The sequence below is a fragment of the Manacus candei genome, unplaced genomic scaffold (genome assembly GCF_025592945.1).
Source record: "Manacus candei isolate 608988 ecotype Guabito, Panama unplaced genomic scaffold, ASM2559294v1 h1tg000014l, whole genome shotgun sequence".
In the NCBI taxonomy this organism is placed as follows: Eukaryota; Metazoa; Chordata; class Aves; order Passeriformes; family Pipridae; genus Manacus; species Manacus candei.
The window spans coordinates 62455771-62466706 of record NW_026138062.1 but is presented as its reverse complement, the minus strand read 5'-3'; the positions used below and the strand labels follow the sequence as shown (position 1 = coordinate 62466706).

Genomic DNA, 10936 nt, shown 5'->3' with positions numbered 1-10936 from the left:
TCACTCTGTCAGTGATTTGTGCCTTGAACAATGGTTCTGAGGCATTCTTTGTTTCCACTGAAAACATTCTCTCAACACATCTCTGCAACACACCTACAATCCTTGGAAAGCACCAGTCTTCATCTTCCCCTGTGAATTAACAACTGCATGCAGATCTTTCCCTTATTTCCAAGTGCCAATACCAGGATGACAGCAGGTACATATATAAACCCCAAATGTGTGTAATATCACTTACTACAATATGTTAGATCATTATACTCTGATGCAGTGAAAAATAGGGAAAATTAATCTGTACTATCCAGACATATGATATGAAATATTCAAGCCATAATACCCACGTGTTATTAAAGGGAGTACTGTTGGGCAGCTTTGGATACCAAATTGGTCTCCAATTAGCATTTTTCTCTTCTTTTTTTTTTCACATCAGGGACCAGCAGGAAACCAATGAATGTCAGCTAAGCAATGAGAGAAATAAAAGCACTTGAAAGCAAAAGTCATCAAGTCAATAATAATGCTGTTCCTATTATTGAGGGAAAACATAAGTGTTGTATAAATGAGCCTTATGGTTTTGTATGCATGTCCATAAATATGTAGTTCTGCAGACAAAAATCAATACTAAGTGATTCACTGCAACAGATATAATTAGATAACAATACTGGAAATACTTTCTCCCCCCCTTCTTGATAAAATTTTTCTCCTCTTTCTTACATACAGGATTCTTGTCACACCAAAGCATTTTCAGTGGAGCAAATCCTTAGAATTACAGCAATGAAATATGCAAACGAGTGAAGAAAGGAAGATACCTTTGCAATGTCAATCATACTACTTCAGCCTTTTATAGCTAAAGCTAGGTTGGGAATAATTCAAGGTGTAATTATCAAGTTAGAAATTCATGAGCATCCCGTAGGAGCTTGGAAAAAGATAAAGGTACAAATCAAAGGATCCTCAGGACGTAACATAATACGTAAGAACATTGTACAATTAAACATGAAAATTAATCATCTTCCATTTCCTGCAGAATAGGAAAATATCTCATGAATGTATCTTTAAAATAGAAATAAAACTAACCAACCACCAGCAGAACCCTAACATTCACTAATAAACATTCCATGTTAAGGAGAAAAATAATATCTAATGTATGCAAACAGCCTAAGGCTTGCATATACCTTGCTCAAAAGCCCATTGAAGATACTACGAGGATGCTCTGTCTCAACTTGGAAAGACTTTGGATTAGTACCAGTTTACACTGAAGCAAAGACAGACTCACCAAAAATATCAACAGTTCTAGTGTCTGTATCTTTCCAGTAATGTTAGCTAAGAAGGAGGATTCAGATGCTAAAGATGCAAGAAATTCCATCCTGCAGTCATCCTTTTTTTCAAAAGACACTAAAGACTTTTACCCTTTTTTCTGGACTAGACTTCAAAAATTTATTTTCTACCCATGACAAAATTATCAGCATCCCCACTGGCTGAAGGCATGACTTAAGTTCTGGGGAAGTATTTGTTCTTTCTTCCCCTGCTACAGTTCATCACATGGGTAAATCTCACTACTACAAGTCAGAGCTACAGGATGTCCCCTAAATACAGGTAGCAAGGATGAAAGCACCACAACGTATAGGAAGGTTAGTGGCCTCCTGAGCTCCTGCTACCTAAAAAGAGCTCACCAGCTCTCTGGTTTTATGTAACCTTCCCCCCCCCCCCCCCCCCCAATTCCTCTGCTTTAAATAAATAGTCTCTATAGCAACTGTTTTGCATTCTGATGCATCTGAATGGTAGGGTCAAAAGAGAGGCTGTTTATTTCAAAGGATGCTTTAACTTCCAAAAGTCACTTCTTAAACATATGAGCAATATATGTATATAATTTGTATATACTAAAATGCCTAGAATTCAGAGAGATTCCTGTGACCTCCCCAAATGCTTTATCTGAGATTCCTAACATAATTTGGACCAGCAAGCTCTGTGCTCTCATCCTCTGTAAAGTTGAACCCCAAAGTTTGGTTCTGAAATAACCCAGATGAATAGTCACATTCATCTTTCAAACTGCACTCTACCCAGAGGAGTGCTGGAAATGCGTGAGCTTTTAGCCCAAGGTGTCTCAGAGGTAAAGCATTGCTTCTTTTCCATGTGGTGGCATTGAACTGAAGTCTTTACCATTCATTGCCCACAATGAGAAACAAAGCTATTGAACAATGACTTTGAAATTAATATGCAGTAACAATAAATCAGTTATTTAAAATATTTTGCTTCTAGTTCATAATGAAAAAATATTCAGACAAAAGATTTCTCCTTTACGAAAAAGTAGCCATTTTACCCTCACCTTGGCATTGTTTACTTTTCAGCTGCAGCTCTGAAAATTAGCAAGTACATGCTTTTGCCTTTTAGGCTAATTTAATTAAAAGCGATACTAGATTGTATTATACCTCTTAAAATACTGTTGTAAGAGACAGCCTGGGGAATCACTCCCCAGCTGCTTTAGAACAATGCATAATTCTGTTTAACTTCCCAAGCAGTGAACAATGCTGGTTTATCATAACTACTTGGAAGATTGCCATGCCACAACCTAACACTTCTTTTCTTTATTATTGTAATTTCTTACTTCTTAAACTCAGAGGATAGATACCCAATGGACTGAGGAGAATATTTTGTGTGATTCTGACACCTCTGAGAAAACCAAGCTGCACAGTTTGCTTATCACTCATCGAACATGGAAAAGCTCAGGCAATACATACACACTCCAATAATTGTGCAGTGCCTTTGGATGTAAGCATCTGTGATATATAGCTGCATAACGGTTTCTGAGAAGGTGTTTTGAATAGAGAAAGTATGAGGTGTGCATCTAAACCACCGTGTGTTGTGGGTTTGCAAGAGTATATGCCCTCTCCAACAACACACATACCATTTTGTTTGTTCAGCATACATAATCACATATTTCAGAAGCGGTTCCCCTTGCAAATTACATGTAGAGTTTATCTGTAGAGGTAACTAAAAAAGAGCATAAACTTGAGGATGAAGGCATAGGTCAGGTTTTATATTAAGGCACATTTCTGGTGCCTGATATGTTTATTTCAATATCAAAGACAAAAGAAAGGAAGAGCAGTTGTTCGATCTGATACTAGTGATAAACTACCTTGTGATCTTAATTCCTGGCTATGTTCAAATAAGATGTTGAATAATTTGTCCTCTAGATGACAGAGATTTTCATGCTAAGATAAATGATACTGAAATGGATGAAAAGATTTCTGCTTTTGGTGGAATGAACCATTTAAAGAATTATTTTTTTTTTACCAGGTCCTGATTCATTCTAGTATTTGAATACCAGAAGGGTTTGGATTTCTGAGTTGATTTATCTCTTGATTTTTCAACTATTTTTTAAATAATATTGATAATAAGACAGTATAATACTGCAGATTTAGAGAAAACCAAATTAATTAGGTTCTTTTTCTTTTCTTTTTTTTTTCTTAGGTATTCATTTATCTCTGTGAGTAACCAAATCTACAGGAGAAATAGGCTCAGGCATTTCTATTCATGTCAATTAAAAAAAAAAAAAGAGAGATAAAGGGAAAGAGAGCCCAAAGATGATGAGCACCATTGTTGCTGACGAAAAATCTTTTAACAAAAAAAGACCACAAACTCCTGTGATCTCCACTAATCTTTACCCAGTCAATATCCCTATTAAAACAAATAGGAATTTTGCCTAATGAAAGAGAGAAAGCTCTTTTCCCAGAACTATAGTATTTAAAAAAAATGTTTCAAAACCTGCAGTGGTAATAGGGTCATCTAGAACCACTTTTGGAATAGTTATACAAATTTTCTGTAGCAGTATTGCAGGCAATATTTGTACAAAAGTAGACATAAATCAGGTTAAAATTACCCTCAAGTTGGCTTTTAAATTCTGGAATCAATATTTAGGTTAGGAATTAATTACGCTAAATTAATTAATTACACTAAATGGATTTAGTTTAAACTTTAGAAGAACCATAAGAAGGGGATCTTTGGCAGGCAGGGCTTGTCTTGCCTTTTTCTGTATTTTTAAATTACTACATAGCTTGTCATGCCTGAATCACTCCAGCCTGCAACTAAGATATACCTAACAATCACAGGAAAGGATTCAAGGACAATTTTTTTTGTTTTTTTCTCACCTCAGTTTTTCCTTACAGGACCCCCAGTAAATTCCCTAATCTCAGCCTATGTATTTGTTTAAAAAGGAAAAGTTTCACAACCAACAGTAATTCAACCTCACAAAAGGTGATGCAAAATTTAATTATCATTTAAACATGCTCAGTGATCCTTAGGTGACGGAGTCTAAGTACAGTGTGAATATTACACCTTGCATTGGTGAACAGCCACAAAAATAGAACTCCCCGCAGTACATCTGATAAATTAATCTGAGGAAGATGGAGATATGTAGCTCAGATGCCACTCAGTCTTTGTAGCTGGGCTAAAAAGACCTTTGTATGTGCGTGCATTCGAACACCAAGCTATATACTGATGTTACTCTAACTATTCCCACGTATTTTTCTTTGACTGAGCAGGTTCCAGCAATCAGATGGATTAATGACATGTTGCTTCATAACAACAAGTCAAGTGTTCCTCCTTATGAGAAGATAAAATAAAATAAAACACTCCACTAACAAGATTCATTAAGAAGGAAAGCAGCCTGATTCAAACTGAGATCCAGCCCAGCGCACCTGCTGCACAGCCTGCCTCTGCCTACAGGCTCCAGCTGTGGGTGGTGAGGAGGGGCCAAGTGCTGGATGGGATCCAGCGGGGCTTGCCTGCACACAATGTGCTATCCTTTGAAGAACATGCTAGGATGCAGAACAAATCCCTGCAAAAGACTGCGTGCTAACTTTTGTTCCCTAAATCACAAAAGAAGTGCTCTCAAGAAAACGCGAAATTAACTGCTCCACTTTTTTGGGCCTCCTGATGTTGCTTTTTCTTGCCTCCTCTCTCATTCCCCCATACAAGATGCTAGAAACAGAAGAAGCACAAATTGCCTAAACACCAAGCTAAAGGTCTGAGCGTGATAACAATCCCTAGGTCAAATTGGTGAATGCTGAGGATGTTCATCTCTTAGCTCAAACCATCAGCTGCAAGCTTCTTTTAGCCAATCTCCCATGACACGGTGAGTATTTTAACATCTGTAGGGTATTACCACTGCATTTTTACACCTATAAAACCCAGCCATATCTTTGGCATGGTTATCACTAGTGACATAAAAAACATGGGAAATGGCTCCAGAAAATTGATAGACACAAACAAGTGGCAGAGATGTGGTTTTTCTTCTAAAGCAACACATGCAAATTCACTACAGGCTTACTACTTATGTTTCCTTTCTGTTTGTCTTGTAACGTGGCTATTTGCACTGTTTCTGTCATAGGTTGCAATTCAAGCAATGGAATGTCATGTTCCTACTGAAATTGTAGAAGCTTTGATTTTTCTGACTCCTTTTTGTATTCTCTTATCCTACTGATTTTAATTCGGAGCTGATGCATCTCTAGATGTCATGGCATGCTTTGTAGTGCCAAACTTGGGAATAAAGAAGTATTCAATGGCAGGTGGGGTAACTTACACAAGGTGATGTATCCAATGCCACAAGTACCAGTAATTTTTCCACATTCTGTTTCTCACAACAGATTGCTCTGATAGTTTTTAGCAAGCATCAGGTCTGGGATTGAAGTTTATGATGAGTCTTTAACTGTGGAAATGACAAATTAAGAAATCTTAATTTTAAAAGGTTGGAAAGGGATCTTTCCAAGCCTGTCTGGCTGCTAGAACTAACACTAACTAATCTGCCTCAGAGCACTTTGGGAGGTAACAGACACTTTTTTTCAGTGTGAGATGTTTGAAGTTTTCCTTAGGGCACTGTCATTGCTGTTTCACATTTTAGGAACAAATTCTGGGCTTCTAATCACACATTCAGTAATTTAATTAGTGTTCTTAAATCATGTGCTAAGAGAAAACATTTTATTAATGCCCTGTGTATTAAGGTATAGAGATCTTTTTGTGGGGCAATAATGAACAAATGATGGTTTCCCTCCCTACCAAACTTACAAGGCCAGTGCAGGCTGCCCTGCCTGACACAGACACTTGTGCTGGATGCTGGACTGAGCAGCCACATCTTCAGATATTTTGTGAGGAGGAAAGGAATTTGGCACACATGAAGGGAGAAGCTGTTCCATCCATGAAGGGCAGCTTGAAAGGCTGGATGAGGAGACAAAGAAGGCAGTCATATAGGGTGTGAAGGCAAACTAGTGTGCAAGGGAAGGGTGTAGAAGAACCGGGGAAGAGAGGACAGAGCCAGCTCCAGCTGCAGCCCACTCTGTGTGACCAGCCCATGGGAATGTGTGACTGAACAAACTTACGAGGAATGACTGAGGGAAGTATCCACCACACAAGCAATCCACACACTATTAGAACCTGGGACACAGCTTCACTTAAATCATTACTTTTCCTTCTGCTCACACATCCGTGTGCCATTGATGAAGATTTCTATTCTCTATTAAGTCATAGGAGGCCTCAGCCTAAATAATACCCATCTGAACTCGTGCCCTTTTAAGCCGTGCTGTCAGGGCGGGGGGCTGCAGTAATGCAAAGCAGAGCTGACATGGAGCCGGTAGGGGACAATGGCCCCATTATCGAGTGCACTTGCACTTGTCCAACACTGGGTAAAAATCCCCTGAACAATGTCAAGACCTTTTAAATGTCAAGCCTTCCCAGCTCCGGGAGCTTGTGCCTGAAAACTCCTAAAAGAGCAGCAGAATCTGGACTGCAAAGTGTCGTTGCAAGCCATTTACAGGGGAAAGCAAGCAGTGGCAAATGAGAAGAATAAAAATGTACCTGAGAAAAGAGATTTTTGAAGCAATCTGTGAGATTTTGACTGGTAATTAACTTAGTAATCATGCAATTGTTGCTAACAGTTGACCTGAAGCTGCCCTCTGCATTAAGAGAGAAATTTTATATTCACTAGCTACCTTGGGAGAGGGGGAGCAGATTGAGAGTAGCGGTGTTGAGGAGTATTTATTAACAAGTCTATTTTAAAGTGAAGGGCAAATAGCCAATGAAATCTGGCTTGTGAATTTAATATGATTTTGTCAGCATATGGTACCACTCAGGGGACATGAAGAAGACATTTTTGTTACATATGTATATGTGGCTGGCAAGGAAGCTGTAATGAGAAGACTGAAGCAAAAATAGATGTTTTTATAAATACATTTGAGCAGAGGAAATGAAGCAACAAAGAATCTGTTCAAATGTCCATTAGTGATAATAATACTTGTGAATTTTGAGCGGCATGTCATGCAGTGTGAATGCTCTAAACTCCCTGTAGCCAAAATAGGAATATGCAAACAAACAAGCAAGAAAATAAATCAAAAAGACTTTTTTTTTTTTAAATCACTTATGCAAAATATTATTAATTGCAAGGCAAGACTTTGGAAAAAAATTTCATCAATAATAAAGTGATTTGACATGGATGGACTCATCCCATGTCCATGCTCCAAAACTCACACAGACTTTGCAGGGCGTCCACTCTCAAGCTGTTGCATCTTATTTGTTCTTCAGTCAGAGTCCACTATTTTAACAACTTAACTGAGAGTAACAGGAAACTCATGAACTGCAAATAGACAATAAAGAGTAAAATGGTGTCCCATATGAGCTTGGAAATGTTCTTAGCATTCCCATTCTACTCTTGGAAAGATTTTAATGGGCTTTGGCTCAAGTCTGTGAATAGAGGAACAGTATGAGGAAAAATGGGCATTTTCAGCACATGAGTTCTTTTGCACTGATTCCCTAGGAGAGAATTGTATTTCAAGAGTGCTAGAAGCTCCTTGTGCTAGGTACTTCACTTTTGGTAACTGAAGTAACTTCCTTGAAGTTCCTTTATTTACTACCCACCTCATGCTCTGGACACTTACACTCGTTTGGGAGAGAATAGGATTGTTTTAATTGCAGCATACTGTCCTGGTGAGCCAGATATTTACCAAAGTAGTGCAATGATCAAGCATTATTCTACTTCTTCAATATATCTTGTATTGCTGGATTAACAGCCCAAAAATGTCACATCTAAAACCATGACACATATAGGTAAATGATACACTATTTTCTTCAGTCACATATTTTTTGGCTCCTTATATCTGTTGTGAACTCACAACAGACAGGATTCAGACTTCCCCCCTCTTTTAAATGAGCAACAGAATTCATACCACGTGAGAGAAAAATCATAAAAATATGAAGTTGAACATGACATCATTCCTTCATGATCTGATACTTTTCAATCTTGAATCAAAGATGGAAAGGGAAAGGGAAAGAGAGATAGAAGCCTCCCAAAAGCAGCCATGCTGTATGACAAGAAATTCAGGCCACAGAATATTACACCACCAATAGACAAGCCTCACCAATTACAGTTCAGAAAATATGTTATAACCATGTTTTTAAGTACTCATGTCATTCTTAAAGAGTAAGAAAAGGAAAGAAAGAAAAGAGAAAAAAAAAGAAAGTAAAAAAAAAAGAAAAAAGAAAGAAAAAGATGGACAGAATATCTTTAAGTAGTTCTGTATAAAACAGAGACTTTTAAAGAATTGTCTTCAGCCCTTTTAGAGATTCCAAGTAATTCTTAAAAGCTCATTTTCACTGCTTTATTTACATTTTATTATTTCATTCTCCTTAACAAAAATTGGAAGTAAATTCAGAATCTGATGTGACTATCACTGGCATTTCCTAAGGTCCCTTTCTTCTTTCTTACATTTGTTACATTTGATCTCTTAATTTCTCAAATGGTGATGATCAAATATCTGAGTAGGATGACTATCCATTATTTTACAGCTTTGTGGCTTATGTTCACTTAAAAACTACAGGGTGAACGACAGAAAGATAATCCTTTTTTGCAGAGCTCCCAGCAAATGGGCATTAATTTAATTTGAAGATCTCATTATTTAAGTCAAGATAAACTTTTAGTTCTAGGCACATGCACGCAAAATATTCTCAGCAACATGATTCTTGTAGATGTCCACTAAGAGGCCACAAGTCTTCTAAAAATATATTCATTATTCACCAGTGTTCAGTGAGATTCATCACCTGCCTACTGCATTGCCTGCATGCAGTTCCTTGTACAGAGCCAAGCTTTGAATTTCCAATTGCTTTTACTGAGCACGAGTCACAGTGTTCATTTCAGTTTCTTGGCTGGCCAAGTATAGCCTGTGAAAGAATCGGTTTGAGCAAATCCTAGTCACTGAGTGAAAAAAAAAAAACAACCACCAAACCAAACCAAAAAGCACCTTGCAGTGACCACTCTGCAATATAGACTTGATATTCACTGTTGTGAAAAACATTCCTGCTCTGGAAGATACCATGCCACAAACAAAAAGAGGCACCAATACAATATATATATAAAAAAAAAGGATTTGCTTAAAAGTCACAGTAAACACTAACAGACTGTCGGTTTTGTGTGCAATGACCCAGCTGTTAATATTGCCATGACTGCAAATTCTGCCTGCCTGCTGGGCTGCAGAATGGTGTTGTATCGGTCGGATATCAAGAGCCTGACATTGCTGCTAATCGGCGTGGCTGGGAGCGCGCTGCTCGCTGCGGAGCGTGGCTGCCTCACCTGGCTGGGCTCCCACCGTCCTGCAGCAGAGCCGGGAACACGGCAGGAGGACACCAGGCCTCTTTCTTCAGGAAGGCACATACATTGTGAGGGTTTGGGGACTGCTCGAATCCTGCCATAGAGGTCTTCCTGTTCACTGGAATTCCGCACCCAAAAAGAGCCGTGGGAGCAGCTGAGTGGAGGGGGAAGCTGAATGCCCAGGGTGTCTGCTGCACCGCTCCTCACAGGTCTCAGTCAAGAGTATCAGTACCTGGTGTGTGTTTTTAGAGGTGTGCAACTGCAACTCTAGTGCAACACATGATGTAGTGTGAAATTCAGCTGTGGCTAAGAATTGCAGGACAAAAAACTGTAACTTCTTCATGTTCCCTTTCTTTTTTCTCTTTCCTCACAGCTTACATTTTAATGCAACTGCAGGTTGTTGCTAGGGCACGGCAGAGGCTATTTAGCTAAACCAGAAACCTTAAGTTTCAAACAAAGGTTAAAATAGCTCTAATCTTCGTGGAGCTTCAGAAAGAAAATATTTATAAGCGTAAAGAGAAGGGGAAAAGGGTCAGCCTTAGAAGAGAGAGTGAACAAAAATCCCTGGTTTGATAGCCATGGTGAAAACACTCCACAAATAATTGCAATACAAGCAACTGTCCTCCCATGCCAGTCACATACTTACAGCTCTAAATAAAATAAAGTCTACAGATTTTGTGTTCTTTCAAAGAATAAGCTTCTGCAACAACTGTAGTGCTTGACCCTTTAGTATCATCAGGAGGCCAGGTCTCAACTGCTTTTGACCTTTCCTGACCAAAAAAAAAAAAATGCTCTTAGAAAGTTACTGTAAAGTTGTGCATGTTGAATACCTGCTGACAGGAAATTTTAAATTCCCACTGGCACATGTGTGAGCCCTAAGTGCTTGCTTATCCATCCAATTAGTGGGAGTTAAAAAAAAAAGTGAAAGTGTGCTGCTTGAGTTCTTCAATCGGAAATTAACAACCCAGTTCAATGCTACAATATTTGTAATCAGTCTATACACTGAAAACAAGAAGTATTTTTTTATTGAGCACTTTTGAATAATGGATAAATTCAAGGAAATTGTGATCTGTTTTGCCCACGAAGAAAAGTAGGCTAAATTAATTGAATAAATTATTCATTATAAATTGTGGGCTCAGACTACTACTGTGTCTTCGTATATATGCATTAATTTTCTTGCATCTCTAACTGAGCTTGCTAACAAGGATACCAATTAGTAACAATGGCACTGGTGATTTTATTTTAGCTTTACTTGTCTCTGCATTTCCTGATTTTGTCTGGTACCAAAAGTGCATATTACTAAAAGGACACAGA

General features: G+C 38.3%; 1 long non-coding RNA gene across 1 annotated transcript in view; it reads right to left on the bottom strand.

Moving 5' to 3' along the window:
- Positions 1-9976: 9976 nt before the first annotated feature.
- Positions 9977-10936, bottom strand: part of LOC127468164 (uncharacterized) — a 98401-nt gene continuing 97441 nt past the window's right edge. The window contains exon 3 of the long non-coding RNA XR_007903427.1: positions 9977-10392. This is a non-coding gene — a long non-coding RNA (uncharacterized LOC127468164). The remainder of the gene's footprint in view (positions 10393-10936) is intronic.